The sequence below is a fragment of the Microtus pennsylvanicus genome, chromosome 3 (genome assembly GCF_037038515.1).
Source record: "Microtus pennsylvanicus isolate mMicPen1 chromosome 3, mMicPen1.hap1, whole genome shotgun sequence".
In the NCBI taxonomy this organism is placed as follows: Eukaryota; Metazoa; Chordata; class Mammalia; order Rodentia; family Cricetidae; genus Microtus; species Microtus pennsylvanicus.
The window spans coordinates 116,945,237-116,966,172 of NC_134581.1; the positions used below are offsets into that span (position 1 = coordinate 116,945,237).

Consider the following 20,936-nt stretch of genomic DNA (forward strand, 5'->3'; position numbering starts at 1 on the left):
TACATACCCATGTGAAAAAAATCATCAAATAACAAATTAGTTAAAAAGTAAACATATACGTTCACATATCTTGAGAGTGTATGCAGATATTGGCTGGCTAACTCAACTGAAAGAAATATGCTTATGTTTGAAGAAACTGCCAGATTGCATTACAAAGTGGTTGTACCATTTTACATAGCCACAGCAGGGCATGCAGGAAGGATTTTTAATACTTCCCTATCGGCAGCAACTCTTCAAACATCAGCCGTTTCCTTGAGGATCTTACCTTGGGAATGGGAATGTGTTCATTTTCATTTCTCCAGGTGCCCTCTGTCCATACAGAAGAAAGCTGAATTTCTTTCTTCAGTGGTTTTTAAAAATTTTTGGAGTGTGTATGTGTGTGTGTGTGTGTGTGTGTGTGTATGTGAGGGGGGAGGAGAGAGGAGAGAGAGACAGAGACAGAGAGACAGAGAGAGAAAGAGAGAGAGACAGAGAGACAGACAGAGAGAGAGAGAGAGAGAGAGAGAGAGAGAGAGAGAGAGAGAGAGAGAGAGAGGCAGAAGCCAGGGTCCAATGGTCTATAGTGGTCTAGTACATGCTTGGCAAAGCACTCTATTGAGCCCCCAGCTGGACTCTGTGCGCTTACTCCTTGTTTGGGTTTCTCCTTTGGTAAAGTGCATGCTAAAGATCTTTATAAATTGTTTTTTTTTTAAATATCGAGTATGACATTTTATTTAGCTAGTATTCTGACTATATGCCCTTGGATATATAACCGGATTTTCCCCTGGTCTATATTTTAAAATCACAGTGAAGCCCACTTCATCAAGGTTTTTCTTCTGTAAACCATATTTTTGGTGTTTGGTATCTAAGAAACCTTTGCTTAATGGAACGATATTAAGATTTTCTCTCACATTCTCACCTTAAGCCACAGAGGAGTTCCCTGCGTGCTTTGTTTAAAGGTTTCCTGTGCTCCTCTGAAATGAAACATGAGACTGTGTTTGTGCCATTCAGAGGCCCCCAATCATAACGTCTGAAGTTCTCTGCAAATTTACCTTTGCCATCCATTTCCCAATCCCACGCCCAGACCCTCCCCCCAGCCCTTGGCACTGAGGACTGGAACCCAGCATTCTGTACATGCTAGGCAAGCGCCATACCACTGAGTTAAAACGCTAGTCTCCCAATGGTTTTGTTTGTTGCTTTGTTTTTGTTACCTTTAATGTTTTATTTTGTGTGTAAGGGTGTTTTGCTTCATGTATGTCTATGTACCACGCGTGTGCCCGATGCCCACAAAGGCCAAAAGACACGGTTGGATCCTGGGAAGGGCAGTTACAAATGATTGCAATCTGCCGTTTGTAAGCTGTGGCTTGAACGGAGGTTTTATGGAAGAGCAGTCAGTGCTCTTAACCTCTTCCAGACCCACAGTGCTTTTTTTTTTTTAAATTTTGTTTTTAATTTCTTTGCCCAATTTTGCAGCTGTACTGAATTATTTGTTTTTCCCAAGCATTTTCCATTCTGAGAATGTTTGAATGCCATTTCCTCCCCACTAATCTTTCGGGATTAAGAACCGTCATGTCTTAAGCTTTCCTTGACCTTTCTTTGTTGCTTGGATGGATCCGTCCTTTTTTGGTCTCCACACTAACTTTGCTTTTGCTTCCATCATAAACTTTACCACACAGTTATGATTCTCAGGTCGTGGACAGAAATGAGATCTCTAATTGTTTTTGTCTCCTTATTGTGAAACACGATGTTGGGAACACGGTGAATGCTCAATTAATTGCCTAATAGATAGATGAGAGAGCAGGGTGCAGAAGGGTGAGTGCTTGCTGCAGGCCCCAACACCACAGCTGCGCACCAGAGTTAATCAGAAAGCTCCAGCAACCTCCTGGGAGCTCAGACACCAAGGAAATTCTACCAGAATCCCAAAGAATACGCTCCAGACCCGAATATATTACCATGATGATCTAAGCATGTAAACCAAATTGAACAATAATTTTAATTTACAATTTTTGTTTTATTTTGATTTTAACTTATTTAGCTTTTATGTGTTTGTAACACAGTCTAACTAGGAAGCTCTGGATGGCCTGGAAGATTCTGTGTAGAACAGCTGGATGTTTCCTGTTCTAGAATCTACTGACTTCTTTTGGTCTCTGTCAATTTCAGTTTTCTGGAAACTTTGTAGAAATGAAAACATGAAATATGTAATCGATTGCTGAGTTGTGCCCATATTGTAGCGTGTATCCGTATTCTTTTCTTACGGAAAACTAACTGATAGCGTATGCTCGAGTTTTTTCCCCAAGCTCTCTATTCTGCTGTGTCTGCCGATTTTATACCCATGCTGCTCTGTTTTAATTGCTATAGCGTTGAAGAATTTGAAACCTGGAAACCTGATGCTTTCAACTGTTTTCTTATCAGGATTGCTTTGACTAATCAAGCTCTTCTGCGGCTCCAGGTGAAGCTAGGCATTGGTCTTTTTTAAAATATATATATCTGTGAAAAATACTATTGGGCTTGGAGATGGTGGCACATGTCTTTAACCCCAGCACCAGGGAGGCAGAGGCAGGCAAATGTCTGAGTTCGAGGCCAGCCTGGTCTACAAGAGCTAGTTCCAGACAGGCTCCAAAGCTATAGAGAAACCCTGTCTTAAAAAACCCCAAAAGGAGAAAAAAAAAGCAAAATACTATTGGATTTAATAAGAGCTGTATTTTTTTTTAGGTGGGCTTGACATTTAAACAATGTTGTGTTCTCCTGTTCATTACCCTGAAGTATCATTGAATTTGATAAGAATTGTGTATTCTTTAGATGGGCTTGACATTTAAATAATGTTGCTTTTTCCATTCATTACCCTGGAGTATCATCCTTGTGCCTTTCATCAATGGTTTATTATTTTCAGTGCGTATTTTCTTCTTTCTGATTTAATTTATTCTTAAGGATTTTATTAGTTTTGAGGATATCACAAGTAGTTTTGTTTTCCTTTTTGGTTTGGTCATTTTTGTTAGAATGAAATGATTTTTGAATACCGGTGTTGTGGAATATCTGTTTAAGGTGTGTTACATTCATTTATTCTGTGGAATATTTGTTTATGATGCAAAGATGGGTTGCATTTTGTTATGTTGCATTTGGTTAACTCTATAAAGCTGTGTTACTTTGACTGCCTAAAACACCTGATTGGTGTAATGAAGAGCTGAATGGCCAATAATAGCTAGGCAAGAGAGAGAAATAGGCAGGGCTGGTGGGCAGAGAGGATAAACAGAAGGAGAAATCTAGGCTAGAGGAACAAGAAAAGGAGGAGAGTAGGGTGATGGGATCAGCCTCCAACCACACAGCCAGCTACAGAATAAGAAGGAAAGAAAGATATATAAAATAAAGGAAGATTAAAAAAACATAGGCAAAGTGTATTTAAAGAGAAATGGGGTAATTTAAGTTAGAAAAACTGGTTAGAAATAAGCCAAACTAAGGCCGGGCCTTCCTAAGTAAGAATAAGTCTCTGTGTATTTATTTGGGAGTTGGGTGGTGGGCTCCCAAAGAGTAAAAAAGCCAACTAAATTTGTATTCTGCAATTTTACTAAATTTGTTAGCTCTAACATGTTTTTGTTAGCTTGTTTGTTTGTATTGATTATAAGGTTTTCTATATATAGAGCCTTGCTATGTACAAACAAGGATGATTCTACTTCTTTCATAGTTAGATGTTTTTTGCATACAGATGACTTGAATTCTCTTCTTTTTCTGGAGTGACTGTTCTTATTACTAATTTGCATTCCCACCAAGAGTGTGAAGGGTTCTGTTTCTCTACATCCTTGACTCCACCTACAATCTTTTGTGTGTTTGGTAGTTCTAGAGTTTAACCAAGACGTGACCTGCATGAAGCCTCCAGGAACCTGTCAATTACAATCCAGATATTTCCACCCTGGTACTGCTCCCCACAGAGGTTTCTGCTTGTCATTCTGTCCAGGTAATTCTGGGATGTCTCTGTTCATTTGTCTGTCTTTTCAATCTTCAGCCAGTGGTTTCTTCTATGACTTTATTGTTCTCCAGATGCAGAAGAACCATTGGTTCTGCAGCCAAATTAGCCTTTTATTTATTGTTAATTCAGAGTGATGAAGTTAAAGTGAAGTAAAGGATTTCAGAGAAGGGGAACACTTGAGCTCTTTTTTTTTAAGGAGGGAGATTATTTTGGGACTCTGCATTATTCTTAGACACTGTACTTGTTATTCAGAAAAGGTTTTTAAGACAAATTTACCAATGGCCTCTTCAACTAGATAACCCCACATAAAAATTTAGAGCAGCCAGTGTATCCAAGTATGTTCTACGAACATGTTTTTATCCATCTTAATGGGTACTTGTAGAACGAATACTAATTGGTCTTAATGATAAAAACCCGAGTCAGATGTTAGGGCTGAAAGCTGAAAGATCAGAGAAACAGAGCAGCCAGTCATTAGTTTTTACCTCTACAAAATCCTCTGACTGAATGGGGTATCTTGTCTCCACAAGTTCCCAGACTAAATATTTAGACTGAATGCCTTGAGCTCCCGTCTCCTCCTTCTTTATATTCCTCTCTCTGCCCACTTATATCCCTTCCTGTCTCCACCTTCCTAGTGTTGGGATTTAAGGTGTGGGACCCCCAAGTACTTGGATTAAATATGTGGGCACCAGTGACTCAGTTTCTCTTGGAGACTGGATCTATCTAGTGTAGCCTAGGTGGCTTTGAACTCATAGAAATCCATGTGTCTCTGCCTCCCGAGCGCTGGGATTAAAGCTGTGTACCACCTGGTCTCTATAGCTACTAGTGGCTTAGCTCTGCACTCCGAGCCTCAGGCAAGCTTTTTTGTTTGTTAGAGCACAAACAAAATATCACCACACGTAGTCTCATCTAGCTTCTCTTCATGGTTCCCAGACGATCCATTCTATAAGAAACTAGAGTTTATGTGTGTGTCAATAGAAGAAACAGAAAAAGTGTTGACTTCATATTCTGTTCATACCATATGAACAGAAATCTATCTGTCCTCATTGTAATAAATTTTCTACTGAAGCCGAGTCTGCAGGTCTACACACAGAACAGGGCGCTTTGCCTTGAACATTTCCTGTACACAAGGAACTAAAGCAATCAAAACCCAAGGATGCTTCCTGAGCTGTCTTAGTGTCATGTTCAATCAGTGCTTTATGGACAGAAAAGAAGCAGTAGGACTATGAATATATTTAATTGTGTTCTATATGGTGATAAAGAATGCACCTTCTGACGTTAAACGTGAAGGAGGAGCTAGGACAACATTAATGTGTGATAGTCACAATAATTTCAAGGGACCTGTTCTTCTGAGTGGTGAATTATTGCTTTATTATTTTTCTATGTAAATCTCTTCATTCAGTAAATTTTGATAATCTTCTTTTTTCTCCCCCAAATCCTCCCAGATCCTCCCCACCTCCCTACCCACCCAACTTCGAGTTCTTGCTTTCTCTCTTTGAGTGGTGAGCTGTAAAAGATTTGGCATCTTTTAGTGCAACTCTACCATGTGTTCATTGACAACAGATATATTGATTATGTACCCTGTCCTAATAGGAAGAGCATGTGCTTGGTAGTTATGGTGACCTATTAAAAAGCCTTCTGTTTGCTACTCTCTAATTTGACCAAAACCAGTTTTTCATCTGCAAAATGGTGGTATTTACCTCATGATACAGTAAAGATTAATGAGGATTAATCAGGGATCTAACCATATGTACCATGCTCGGCTGCGTGCTAGCCAGGTCAAGTAGTGACTGATGTAGCTATAACAAGAATCTATTAAGGTCCACATATAATTCAATTTGGATTCAGAATCTTAGGCTATATATATGCCTGAACTGAAAAGGACAGATAAAATCATTCCCATGCTTTGCATAATAGCAAAATTCCATGGTGATTTTATTGGTGTTGATTATTAGATAATGGTGATTTCATTCATGTTTTGTTATGATTCATTAACCAGAGGCACTTGTCTGAATGAGCGTTGTGTGTCTATGACGTCACACACAGCATAAAGTGCAGAGCAATCTGTTGATCTTGATAAGGGCCTTTCAGCCTTCTCGGGCACAGTCATACACATCGGGTCTGGGAGAAGCACCCTCAGGCAGTTCCATTATTCTGAATATTATGGGATGTGATTGTCTGAACTCTGATGGCTGCTTCATTGGGCATTTTAGCCTGTGGCATATGCAGAGTGTTGACTGACTCATATTCCTGGGGAATATGTGCGTTACCTTACAGAAACATTAAGCATGTTTCCTGTTGGGCTGGAGAGATGGGTCTACGGTTAAGAGCATGCACTCTCTTGTACAGAACCTGAGCTCAATCCCCACTACACCTTTGGAATGTCTTACAACCACCTCCAACTCCAGTTCCCAGAGATCTGGTGCCTTCTGTGGCCTCCACAGGCACCTGTTCCTGTCCACTACTCCCCACCAAATAGAATGAATCTTTTAAAAAAGCAACTTCCTTTTTCTATTTAAAGAATTTTGTTTTCCTGTTCATCAGGGAAGATTTGAAAATTGGATTCTTCTCTATTTTGTTTTTGGAATAATGGAGATTTTGTATGTTCAGAATTGAATCAGGGTGAAAGATTTTATAATATACTTTTAATTCTAAGGAAATTCTATTTTTAAGTCTTTTCTCTTTAAGCAGATGTACCTAAGGAGACAAATGATGAACCCTAAACAGCGACCTCAGAGGATAATGAGACTCAATTAGAATTAGACTCTGCACTCCACACAGAGACATGTGGTGCCAGGGGAATTTAAATGAACGAAAACATGATGATTATATTGTTACAGCGAACACTGTTTATTATTTGAATGTAAGTAGACTGAGCTTTACGTACTGAAGATACGTGTTCAATAAGTACATGCCTATCTGTGCAAACATATGTAGTCAGAGCCATTTTTTAACTTGATGAAAGACATTTATACTAATGAAGTTGCAGACAAGCTGACTTTTCCATAAGTGAGTCATATCTTTTGGCATATTCCACTTGCATAATTAGAAATGTTTCTCTTCGACAGTGTCCAAGGTCCCTATGTGCTATCCCACGAATGTAAATCCAGGACATAGTACCAACCATGCACTGTTTTCCGGGGGGCACAGCTTTCAAACTATGCCATTATCACTGAACGTGGGGCCTATGAAAAATTTTGCAACTGTAGAAAGTTTCTGCATATGCAAGGATGGAAAATTAATTCCGATTACATAATGAAGCTGAAGTGTTTCTGACAGTCTATACCAGAGTGGCAGCTCATGACTTCATCTCAGCCTCGGTTCTGAGCACACGACTTGTGCATTTTGCACTATGCATGTTGCCACACAACACCAATAAGACCTGCCTGAAGCAGCTTGGCCCAGGCTCGAGACCATGCACACTATAATTTGTAGTGGGTTCACTGTGTATATTATTTTGTGCTCTTATAGAAACAAAATGATTCAATTATGAAAAGCAAGTCTATCAAATCAGTATGTCTTTGTGTTGTATTGTATTAGAATGTTTGTTAAAACTTGGAGAGATGGCCCAGTGGTTAAGAGCACTGGTGGTTCCTCCGGAGGACCTGGGTTCACTTCCCAGTACCCACATGGCAATTTACAACTGCTGGTAACTCTGCCTCCAGGAGATCTGACGCTGTCGCAAAATACCAATGCACAGAAAGAAAGAAAGAAAGAAAGAAAGAAAGAAAGAAAGAAAGAAACCAAATCATTAAAAACAAAACAAAACCAAAACACTTGTTGCAGCACCTGAGTTGAGTTTTATGAAAAAGCAAACCTTAAGTGAACTTTGGTTCTGGATTATGACAGAATTTTCAGCAACTACTGAGATAGCCCGAAACATACTTCCGCCATTTTGTACTATGCATACATATGCATCAGCACATATGTGTATATGTGTATGTGCAAAATGACATCCTCAGCATTTATAGTTCTAAAAATAAAGTATCAATCCATTCAGGAAAACCATAAAGATGTTCTACCTCCTTGTAGTAAATTTTTAGCTAAGAACTAATTCTTTATGTAAAGATCAGCAAACACATCTGTCTCATGAGTATGCAAATTCCCTGTCATCTTAAATGAATGACAGAATTATAAAGAAATGCTTAAATAAACATCTTTATGATTTCTGATCAGGAAGTGATTTGTGCCTCCGTTTCGTTTCATAAGCTGGGAAAAAGGGTTAGTTGTGGGCAAAGGTTAAGGAGCCCTTTGCTAGGGATTTCTCCTTGGCTCCAGACTCAGGGGTAGACAAGAATCTCAGCACAATGTGACGTGTGCCTTTAAACGATGGATGAGGCGAGCACGCACATGTACACCAACTCATGAAAACAAGCGTGAAGATGCAGGGGGCTTAGGAAGATGACGCTGGAAACAGTGAAAATGGTAGTGTTCATGGCACTGGAGGAAGCACCACACGCCAAAGCACACAGGCGAGAGGGAACACGGTAAGCTCGTAGACCTGCATACGTCGCGGCATTCGATGATGTTGGTGGTGGGATATGTGGCAGGAGTCAAACATGAATAAATCTCTAACTTCGGGGATTGCAGTTCTGTGGTATGCTGTAGACTACTCCCTGAACGAACGCTTTACTTTGTAGAGCGTTCCCATTCTGCGCTGTACATACTCCCATGTGCCTGACTTCATGCTACTAATAATCAAAAGAGAGGCTTGCAAAACTCCTTGGATATCCAAGAATTAGCTCTTGAGCCTAATGAGACTATCGGTCTTATTTAAATCCTATGATGTAGCAGGGTTCCTCTGACATGGTGCTGGAGAACGAAGAAGCATGTCGCGTCTTACTATTCTAACGGGGGGAGGGGGAAGCACAGGTCTTCACTCCAACTTCCATGGAAACCAGCAGAGTAGAAGGCCTTGGTATTACTGCTTCTGCTTTGGGATTCAGACCTCCAATTATCCTGCTCTGACACCGCTCAGGTTGGGGCGCGGGAGGCAGGTTGGGGCGGGGAAGCTGTCCGTGCTGTGTGTTCTCCTCGGACACGACTATGGATGGTGGCTGTTGTCAAACACAGGTGGGAACCCCGCCTTCTGGCTCCACGTTCTCTGACACTCCAGTGGAAGCCAGACCTGTGACAACCAGGAGAAAGCACATTCTATTTGCCTCTCCACCTTTGGAAGGCTTGGGGGCGTGGCCACAGTCGTCTCTGATGTGTAGGGTTGGAGGCAGTGTTCCTGTTTTGTTAGGCTACCACTCTGGCGGGACTTCAGCTAGAGAGCTGGCTTTCTTGTTGCCCACACCACTCAATTATTCCAAGTTGTTTGATTCTTTGGTGCTTTAAATGTCAGATTCTACATGTATTTTTACCTTTCACGAAAAGGTTACCTAGAAAGCCAACAGCTAAGAAACGCAGAGTTTCTAGTTTCAAAATTTAAGAAAAAAAATACCAAAAGGAAGAACAACTCACAGAACAACTCTTGGTAGTCAGGTTGTCCTGTCAAGTGGGTGCTGCTGACAAAACTCAAGACTCAGAAAGGGGTTAGGGCCAGCATTTAGGAACCCCTCGGACACTGAAGGTTTTGAGGCAAACATCGCACTATGTGTGTGAGTTTGCCTCTAAAACTTTCCTACTCTAGCCTGCTGAGTGCTGGGATTACAGACATGCATCTCCATGCACCTGCAGACACTGCAGTTCTTACAGCATTCGGGCAGCAGCGGCTTCAGGGCCCCTTCTTTAGCGAAGAGCACTGTGGATATGAAGTACTGCAAGCTCGAGCACGAATCTCAAGATTCTGCCATTACCAGGGGTCTTCCCATCTGCTAGTGTGCGGGTGGGAGAGGATGAGAAGAGGTCATTTACTGTACACACAGAATGCATGCGTTCAAGTAGCTTAGGTCCCAGAAATTCACATTGTGCTCAACCTTCTGCAAGTTCCATCACCAGCTATACATAAAAATGCTTGACTATTTAGCCCAAACAATTTTTGTATATTTTGGAAAGTTCTCAGGAAAAATAAGGCGTTGTCTTTATTTAGGCAAGATTTGTGGACCTGCTAATTTATAACATAAGGCTTTTGAAATAGAATTTTTTAAAATTAAATTTCCAGGTTAGCACTTCATTTCATTCTGATATGCACCATTCTCTGCTGTTCTTATTTGTTCCTTTTTTCCCCTGTCCTCCCCATCCCCCTCTGGGCACTCCCTTTCTTCCTCCACACAATCCCCTCTTCTACTTTCATAACATACATATAGCATTTTTTCTCTCTTTAGAATTTTAAGAACAATTCGAAACTCCAGTCATAAAATAAAAAAATTTGTCCACATGTATTTTAATCCAGCTCCACTATGCACTTGTCTATATACAAGAAGTCATAATTATTCCTTGAGAAAAAAACATTCATTTTAGAAGCATACTGATGCTGGGAGAGCCTTAATAAGCAGTAGCAACTCTGGAATGAATCCTGGAAACTACAAATATATAAGTCTACCTGAGAGTCGGGTCAATTGCATGTGGCTCAAAAGCAAATACATCTTAGGAGGGACATCCCAATAAAGTTTTATATGGAAAAAGACATACCAAAATACACAGCCCGAAAAAGTTAGCTGGTTCATCCCTTGGCCCCTGTGAACTTGAAACAGGTCTATATTGCTGTAGGGAAGGAGTGATGAGGGAGCTAGGCAGAATAATTGAAGTTTCTGGCACAAACTTGTTACTTAGCAGGAATCACCCAGATGAAATTTACTCATTATGTAGTCTTCTACTCATGCTCTTGGCTGGTTTCACTGGGGGCTCCAGCAACAATAAAGAAAGGTGTAATGTTTGACGGCAAGCGCTGTTTTTATTAACATCTGTGGGTGTGAACTGAAAACTGTGAATAGGAAATCATTTTCCTTTGCAGTTTCCAGAAAGTGAAAACTGAGGGAATTATGGGATAGAAGTGTTTCTTGACTTTTAAGGATATGCTGCATGTTATTCTTGGGGGGTTTCCCTTTGTGGGCCAATGGCTAAAGATGCAATCTTTCATTATTCATTTGCATTCAATTCTCCTTCCCCACTCAGACTCCTCAAACTAAAGCACCCCGTTGTTTCCTCTGCTCACTATTTTTCTTTTTGCATTTTGTATACCATTTTAGTGTAAACTGGGGAAAAATTTGGATCTGATGCCTGAGTGTTGATTTCCATGGCACCTAAATTCTAGGTAAATTCTCAGTTATCTTATCCTGCCACCTTGTTTTCGGTGCCTACAGGGAGAAATGGCTCTTGTTTTCACAGGTTAATGTAGACTAAGAACTTTCAGATTTATAGGAGTCGATGTCCTTGAGTGTTAACTGAATCTTTCCACGAGACAGAAATTCTGTTTTCTACACAAAGCCCAACTTCGTTCTTTTTTGACCTTTATGCGTATTCCAGCATTTAATGACCTTCATCTAAAATGAAATTTTCCTTGTAAATAAATCTAAGCTTCTTTCTGCTCGTTCTTGCTCCACTAGAGAGAAGAAACACACAGATAAGGTTTTCCACGGCAAAAACTGGATTCTCACCCACTGTGTAGAAAAGATCAGGTTTTGCAAATTTTACAATACTTGTTGCAATTTCATGGTTATGGCACAGCAATTTAAGGCAAAAGATGTTTGTGAAAAATAACTCAAGTGTAACACCTGTTGAGAAGAAGATTATTTGGCAGACTACCATCTTTGAGTTTTTGATCCTGGCTGTTTATGCTCCATGCAAGCGACCCTTCTCATCTGCAGTGCAAGCCAGCAGGTGGATGTCTCAACCTGAGATTTCGTAGATGTGGGAAAACTGAGATTGCTTTCATTGTTGAATACCAAGGAGAATACTGGAGACCACATGAAGCTGGGGTAGCATGGAATACTGTGTCTTCTTTCAAATTCAAAAACAGCCAGGGTGCTGATTCCACCCTTGAGTAGAGGAAACATTCCTTGTGATCAGGTTCAGAAATACTACCAGGGCACTGAGGGCCTGCCTAGATGGAACCCATTGGGATCCAGAAGAAATCCATGTGGTTAAACCAGTCATTCAGACTCCCCTCCTTCTTTACACATTGAGCAGTGAAAACCAAAACAAAGCGAAAATCAACTCAATATGGAGAGACTTTATTTAGGACGTTATGGATGCTCCCAAAGGTCAAAATTAGCTCAGTCTTCCTTTTAGTTCCTTAGGAAAGGCAGAGATGAGAGTTAAATGTGCATGGCACAGTGTTCTTTCCTGCTGAGGAAGTGGTCTGTTGCTGCCAGGCAGTCCTGCCTAGCTCACCCTCACTATTCTGAATCTGAAAGAACTACTTGACATCAAAAATGGTGTTTCTTTTGTCACCGTAGAGAATTAAAAAGATACTTTGTATTCATATTTTAGATTATGGTCTGAGTCTAGTTAGCAAGGAATCTGGGTTCCACTGTCTAGTATTTAAAATACAGTCAGTCATATGGAACATCAAAATGGGCCCAAAGATAAAGCGAATCCATATTGCCTAAAGTGTCTATGCTTAAGGAACAGGCTGAATATTGTGAGGGATAGGACAGTAAAGAGGGAGAAGCCTGGCTCAGACTAGAAGCTGACTTAATGCCCTGGTCAATGTTTATTACCTTTGTGACTTTGGAAAAATGATGCCAGTTTTTTTATGCTTGTGACCTCACTTGTAATACAAGGGAAGTAGGGTTTAACTTAGCTGCTGCGTGACTTAAATTGGAAGGAGCATGAGCTCCAGTTGGCATTCCTTCCTGGTTACGCTGTCACCATTAATGACTAACCAAAGGTTTACTGGGCGTTCTAGCCCTGTGCAACACCCAATGCAACTGTGCCCTGTGAGGTGAGTAGACACCAACCCAAGCTAAGGAAACTTGACAGTGAAGGTGCACTCAGGTGCTCGATCACTTTTTAAAACCAAATCACTTGTTTAACCTCCGATGTAATCCAATTGGCTTCCACCGCTCTGTTAGGGCAGAATGATAAGTGGGCCCTATGGGTATGCAGCAGAGGTAGGTGTTTAGAATATCGCTTATAAAACTTATATTAAAACTTTGGTTCACTTTCCCAAATTAGTTTACTAAACAGAGGGAAGGAATAAATCAATAATTTGTTTATGCAACTTGTTTATCATGTAAAATGAATTTGTGGTCCTACAGCTTCTACATAAAATATACTATCCTGTATATTAGCTGTTGGAGAATCTGTTTTGAATAAACATTCTCTATATTTTCCACACAAACCTTGTTGGTGAGCCCACAGCGATGAAACTTGTGATTTATTTCAATGGTAATTACACAACTATAAACTTTCAGACTGTACATACTACATACTTACAGAACGACTGCACTTAGAGGAATAAGTACATGTTTGGAACATAAAATGGACTTTCACTGCTAGGCAGAGGACACCCATTTGAAAGATTCACTGGGTTAATTGGATTCCCTAGGCTCATGCCGTGTCTTGGGTAAGACAAACAGTGTCACAGGTGTCCTTTGTGTCTCAAAGATATTCTACGTGCTTTGTTTAGCTATAATCTCACCACATGCAACTGTGGAGTGCAGTGAAACTGGTTTAGTGCTTTGATAATGGTAGTTTTGAGCAGACTTCCAAAGACAACATATCCAGTTGGTAAACACTGTGTTCTTGCCAGGTGGTGGTGGTGCACACCTTTAATCCCAAGTACTTGGGAGGCAGAGGTAGGCGGATCTCGTGAGTTTGAGGCTAGCCTAATCTATAAGAGCTAGTTCCAGGATAAGCTCCAAAGCTACAAAAAAAAACCCATCTCGAAAAACCATCATCATCATCATAATAATAATATTAAAAAAATCATGTTCTTTTTACTCAAGCTAGTGAATATCTTTTAGAGAAAGAAGACACCTACCATCTTTTGTCAATGTGATGAAATCTTGCCTTGAGCTTATAAATGACCCCCTTAGCTAGCTAGAAAGTATAAATAAGCAAACAAATTGGTGCATCTAAATTAGTTGAAATGTTTAACACTATAACCACTCACTGTACAAGACACGCTCACCAATCTTATTTTAATTTCTTCTGAGTTTTCTTCTTCATCAACCTTCAAAAAGGAAAGAAAAATAACCTTGACTTTTAAAAATTCTTGTATTTAGTATCTTTGCTAAGCCTTGCCAGGGATCTTGGAGTTGTTGGCATTGTTCTGTGAGTGGCATTGTTTCTCAAAAGTCATTAAAACTTTGGATTTCATACAAAAATGTACTTTACTCCTTCAAGTAACAACTGTATTCCTGAACTCTAAACGATAAGCCTCTTCCGGTGGAGGAGTCTGGGACAACATTCAGAAATGACACTCGGAAGGAGAAGAAGATGGATGAGCAAGTCACCAGCCTCGGACCTCCAGTGGCTGAAGGAGAGAATACATTTGGCGTCTGCCACAGCCTTGAATACTTCAGAGACACCTTTGTCCATGCAACACATCTTTCTGGCAAGGAACCCATCTGACAAATGACTGTGGAAGGAGAAAGAAAGACTGACCGAGATGAGACTTCTCTATATGCCGCCATGTCGGCTACCCAGAATGCAGCAGCCCAGAAAAGATGCAAGGGAAGGCCCAGCATGTCAAACTCGGGGCCACAGGATGAAACAGGACCAAGACCCCTGGACCAGGAGCCCAGTCAGCACTCAGAGCTCTTGCTTACTCAAAGATGAAGATTGGGCAGATTGAGGATGTCACCTCCATCCCCTGGGACAACACTCAAAGGTGGGGGGAGTCACCATGGTCACCATCTGTGAACAGGATTTCTCAAGTTATTTCCTGTCAAGAAATTGCTTTGTGTAAGACAAAAGCAGAAAGAAAGAAACAAAAACAAAACCCTGCAAAAACAAAGCAAACCCTCTCCTACTGTATGGCTGCTTGTGGATAATATGAGGATTTATGAAGACCAATGATTTTATAAAAAAAAAAAGACTAAAAATAGGAGTCAAAACAACTTTTCCTAAATGCTAAAACTTGAGATTTCTTACCAATTTTTTGTTTCAAATGGAAGATAGTTTCTGGATAATTCAAGTCAATAAAAATTTAAACCCCAAATTTAAAGTTTACTCGAATTTCACCTCATAGGCTATTTACTCTTATTGTTTTATAATGTTTATCTTGACTTTTAAATTCTGTTTATGAATGTACATTTAATCGTAGTTTGAATACAGATGTGTATTTTACATAGTTTGAGGATCTCTTAGCATGGTAATGCAGAAGAGTGAGAGCTGTATTACTTCTGGGTTTATCTCAAGGAAATAAAGTTTGTACACAAAAGAAATATGCCCATCTTCAGCGTTATACTTGATATTCATAAGAGCTAAGTCATGGAATCAGCCTAGATGACAGCCAACTGGTAAAGGAGTAAAGTAAATATGATAGACAAACCTAATGGGATATTATTATTCATAAACGGAATGAGGTTATATTGTTTGCATGAAAATGGATGAAACTGGAGATTATAGTTAGTAAAATAAACCACACTCAGAATGACCATTATAGTATGTACTCATTAAAAAAATGAGCCTGGCAATGGTGTCTCATGCCTTTAATCCCAGCACTTGGGAAGCAGAGACAGGAGGATCTCTCTGAGTTCCAGGACAATCTGGTCTACAGAATGAGTTCCAGGACAGCCTCCAAAGCTACAGAGAAACTCTGTCTTGAAAACCAAAAATAAAAACAAAGAATAGAAAGAGAGCAATAGAAGTTTGCTACTAGAACAGCAGGAGAGAACTAGGTAGGGGAGAAGAAAATGAAGGTGAGAGGAGAGAAGGCAGAGTGGACGCAGTTAGACCATGATTTGCATATGTGCAGAAATGCCACTGAGGAACACCTTCTTGTGTGCAGTTAACATGCTAGTATTGTGACTGAAGAGCATTTAGGGCAAATAACACCAGTGCTTGATCTTCTGAGATGAATTGCAGTGGTTTTCCACATATTAATATTCCGCGTTGGGAAGCTTCAGTAAACGTCTTTGTGTGTGTGTACCATTATTTTATTAAGTGTGTTCTTAGAAAAAAAAATCACTGGCCTTGACACTCTGTAAGTTTGAAAGACATTCCTGAGAATTTTCAAACTTTATTTTCTTAAAAGCATACCAGGGTTTATTTTCTCGCATATTTATTAGCAGGTTACTTCTTAAAATTTCTAAACTGGACTGGGGATATAGCTCAGCTGATAGACTGCTCGCCTGGGATTCACAAGGCCCTGCACTCAGTCTCAGCATCATACAAATGAGGCATGTTGATGCTCTCCAGTGATCCCTGAACTCAGAGGGGAAGGAAGACCAGAAGTTCAAGGTCATCCTTAGCCACTATTAAGTAGAAGCACAGCCTGGGCTACAGAAGATCCTTTCTCAAAAAACAAACCAAAATTTACCCCAAACAACTTTTAAAAACTTTGGTGATTGGTAGATAATAGAATAACTATTTTACTTTCACTTTATAATAATTAGTGAACATATTTTTATTTCATAAATTGTTCTTTACCTTTGTCTATTTTCTGATTATAGTTTGCTGATTTATTTTTATCTAAGAAACAGTCACTTGGCTCTTTGCCGTATAAAAGTTGTAGTGTTCCTTATATAAATGATTTTTATGTTGGAACTGTAAGTATTAATATATCTGATTTTGGGCGCGGTACATAAAACTTGTTTCTTCTAAATGACCAGCTAGTTATGTTTAAGCCGTTATGTTTATTCTTTTCTTTTCCCATTGCCTCGAGATGCCATGTTTATAACAGGAAATTTTTTTATATTTATGGGTTTTTATCTTATTTTTATCTATACCAGTGACATGCATTTTGAATCACTGTAACCTGTGATCAATCTTGCTGTCCACTAGAACAAAGTTCCCCTTACTGTTTCTTTTCTTGGTCATCTCACATTTTTTTCCTTTGATTTCAATATTTTTAACACGTATTTTAGAAGGTTCTGCATGCATGTGTGTGTGTGTGTGTGTGTGTGTGTGTGCGTGCGTGTGCGTGTAAATCTGACATCTTACACTGTGTTGAGTATGACTTTCAAGAACCCTGACTTAACGAACTTGAAGGAGATTAGCAAAGGGGATAGAAGGGTCTGGGGGAGGAAAGGGAAAGAAATAGAATGATGATGAAATCTTAATCTTTGTTGCCTAGGTTGGGGTGTGTCTTGCAGACTGGTTGTCCTTTGCTTTATGTCTATTATTTACTTATGAGTCAGCACATATTCTGTTGTCTTTCTGGGTCTGGGTTACCTCACTCAGGATGACTTTTTCTAGTCCCTTCCATTTGCCTGCAAATTTTAAGATGTCATTTTTCCCCCACTGAGTAGTACTCCATTGTGTAAATGTCATATTTTCCTTATCCATTCTTCAGTTGACTAGATCTGGCTATTACAATAATGTTGTACAAACATGATTGAGCAAATGTCCTTGTAATATGATTGTGCATCCTTTGTGTATATACCAAACAGTGGGAATGCTGGGTCTTGAGGTAGATAGATTCCCAATTTTCGGAGAAACAATCATACTGATTTTCATAGCAGCTGTACAAGTTTGCACTCCCACCAGCAATGGGGGAGTGTTTTCTTGTTCCACATCGTTTCCAGCGTGAGCTGTAATCAGAGTTTTAATCTTGGCTATTTTGACTGGTGTAAGATGGTATCTCAGAGTTGTTTTGATTTGCATTTCTTTGATGATTAAGGATGTTGAGCATTTCCTTAAGTGTCTTTTGGCCATCTGAGATTTTTCTGTTGAGAGACATGCATGGATCCACCTAGGAAGGGGCAAAACAGATAAGAACTCCTGAGTAAATTGGGAGCACGAAGGGCAAGGGGGAGGGTGGAAGGAGAGTGGGGGAAAATGTATAGCACATTCCTATCCAAACTTTTGAAATGAGAAGGATTTAATAAAAAAAAAAAGAAAAGCAATCTTAAAAATAAACAGAAAAAGAGAAAAGAATCAGGCATGCTACCCACTTCAGGTAGGACGTCCTTTGAGAGCCTTCAGCAAACTTTCCCACTTTCTTTGCAGAGATTTTATATGGTTCTTTGGCTTATCTCTAGGAATAACATTGGCCTTATTTTAAGAATACTGTGAATTGGGCTGCTCCCCTTCAGCGATTGCTTCCTTCTGTGAATTGTCCTGAAGTCTTCAGTGTGCCTGGATGCCAGAGAGACCTCTGTGGTACCAGTCTCTTCTGCAGAGTCACGGTCTCAAGCTTGCTGTGTCCTGCTCGGGTGTTAGAGTCCATGATGTCTCTCTGTTTTGTATCAGATTCAGAGGGAAATATGTGAAAAATATTATGTTCATGGTTTCCATCCTTTTTTATTATTTATTCAATATTGAGATTTTGTTTTCTACAGCTTATCATTTTTATAGAACAGAACAAAAAGCAAGTACTAAACCCAGTAAAGTTTGCACAACCTCTGCCTTTCACTCTCAAACCTATGTTTATGACACAGATACTTTATGCAAATACTAACTACAGGCTGACTTCCCTGCTGGCCACAGGCACTCTGGGTTTTGGTTTGAGAAGCAACTTTGTAACAACAACTTTTTATTGTACCAGTCATTTTCTGAGAAGTGATTTGATCTGTTCAACAAAGTAAAAATGTTTTACTGTCTGACATTTTGGTTTTTAAAAAACATCGAGCTGAAACATCACCTGTAGCTGTTTATTTGTGGATGATCCAGGCGGCAATGATCAGCTTCATTGCCTGCGTCACACATGAAATGGCCCGGGGTACTTGTGTGTATCACCTTTGAAGTGGTCCGGGGTACTGGTGTTACCAGTACACCTGTTATCTGGCCCTAGTGCCTTTCCATGATAAATTGTAGCTGGTTCTGGACCTGCAGCTTTTTAAATGCTGGTTTTAATCAGTTAGCTTCACAGAATGTTCTAGTCTGAAGATGGCAGCTGCTTTCCTGGAACGTCTCCTTCTCCTTCTCAAGTCATCTGTAAAGATGTGGTGTTAGGCTTCTGTAAAGTCTAGGACACACACAACTGAGAAAAACTGTGGTATTTCTTTTCTGAGACTGACTTAATTTGTTAATGGGATTGTGTCTATTTGTATCATCGTTTAAACAACGTAACTTAATTCTTCTTTCTGGCCAAAGAAAGTTTCCCTGCGAACACAATCCCCATTGAACACAATCCCCATATTCTTATGCACACCTCTGTTAGTGGACACCACGGTAGGCTCCATAGCTTGACAATGTAAACAGTGCTACAGCACTCAGGAGACAGCTTTGCCACGGACAAATAGGACTTCATGAAGCTAGAAGCTTCTACACAGCACAGGAAACAACCAAGGGAAGAGGCTGCTACTAAAGAATGGAAGGAAATCTTTGCTAGCCACACACTTGACATAGGACTCACATCTAGAATGTACACATAATTCAAAAAGCTAAACATCAACCCAGTCAACACATGATCTAATGAAATGATTACCAAAAGATGAAGACTGAATGGCCAATCAACACGTGAAAAGATTTTCAGTGTCACTAACCATTCCAGGAATGATAGCCACGAAGAAAACACACAGGCCACTGAAAACAAAAGTTGCAGAAAAGGTGGACAAAAAGGAGCCCTTATTCATTGCTGGTGGAAGTGTTATTAGTCCAAGCACAGTGCAAATCAGTAACAAGGGTCCTAAACAGGAAAACTAGTCCTACTATATGGCCAGTTATATGACGCTTCAATATATACCCCAAAGACTCCACATCAGTGTGTTATAGACAAGTCCTCTCTTGACTTCATGATTCCATTAATGGCATTAATATAACACTACCCTCCAAGTTGTCCCCTCCCCTTCCCTATGACTTGTGTTTGTGAGAGAAAGTTCACTTCTGAGCTTCAGTCAGACTTTTATTTTCTTTTAAAACATATTTCACATTTACCACATAAAGGGCGTCTCTTGTTGGTTTTAGCACAGCCGAAAGAACTCTGGCGTCTTCTTATTTTAATGATTATTGCTGAGACATCTTGCCTTTGGCCTTCACAATTCCCAGGAAGGAATCGTAAGATATCTTAGGCTCTTAGAAAAACATTTATTTGGTAGAGAAGAAGGAAGGAAGCTCACTGAGTTTGTACTAGGTACAAGGCATGCCTGGATCATATGAACATCTCTGAAACCCTGATTGACAGTTACTGTGAGCTTATAACTCTTGATTATCTTTAGCAGTAGAAGAGAAACGATCTTAGAATGTTTACTTCCTTCTTTCTGGGAAGTTAACTAGTCACAGGACTTAGGACAGGTAGATCTGTCTGTTTCCTAAATCCATAGTTTTCCTACCACATCACAGAAACTTTGTAATGACTTTATTGAATAACTGTAACTCCTTACTGCATAGTTAATGAGAACCTGGCGAAACAATTACTAAGAGCTTGCCTGAATATAATTACTTTTTAATAATGTCTCGTTATTTTAGATTTCCAGTCAGAAATACTAATCACATTCATTTGTTTCTTCCTTCATTCCCCCCAACTCCCTCCTCAGCTCCCTTCTCTCTCACCTCTAATGGAAGTTAACGTCATATTCATTGTGTAGCCAAAGATGGCCTTTACGTTCTGATTCTCCTGCCTTAACCAGGTGCTGAGGTTGTAGATGTGAACCACCACACTTGTTTAATATAGTGCTAGGTACAGAAACCAGGGCTTCATGCACACAAGGCAAGGAATTTATCAGATGATCTACCTTTTCAGCCCCAAGTTCATTTCTTGAAATACTTTCAAACTAATTGGGTATTGTAGAAATGATGTTTTAATATTAGAAAACATTAAAATTTTGAATACAATTTAAGGAGGTTCCATGCGTTTTTCTATGCCTCTCAGTAGAACCCAGTTAAGTATTATAGGAGATGACATTTGATCAGTCATTACCCTACAACACTGTGCTTTTCTTGAGACTTGAGCTTAATGATATATGATGTGTTATGAACTTAATGCATAATGTTGTTAGCTAGGAGGAAATATGACTTCCTAACATGAGTCTGTGTGTATGTGTGTATGTATGTGTGTACC

General features: G+C 39.8%; 1 pseudogene; it reads left to right on the plus strand.

The window, feature by feature from the left end:
• The first annotated feature begins 8,338 nt into the window (after nt 1–8,338).
• On the plus strand, nt 8,339–19,533 carry LOC142846880 (small ribosomal subunit protein uS11-like; annotated as a pseudogene).
• The last annotated feature ends 1,403 nt before the right edge of the window (nt 19,534–20,936 follow it).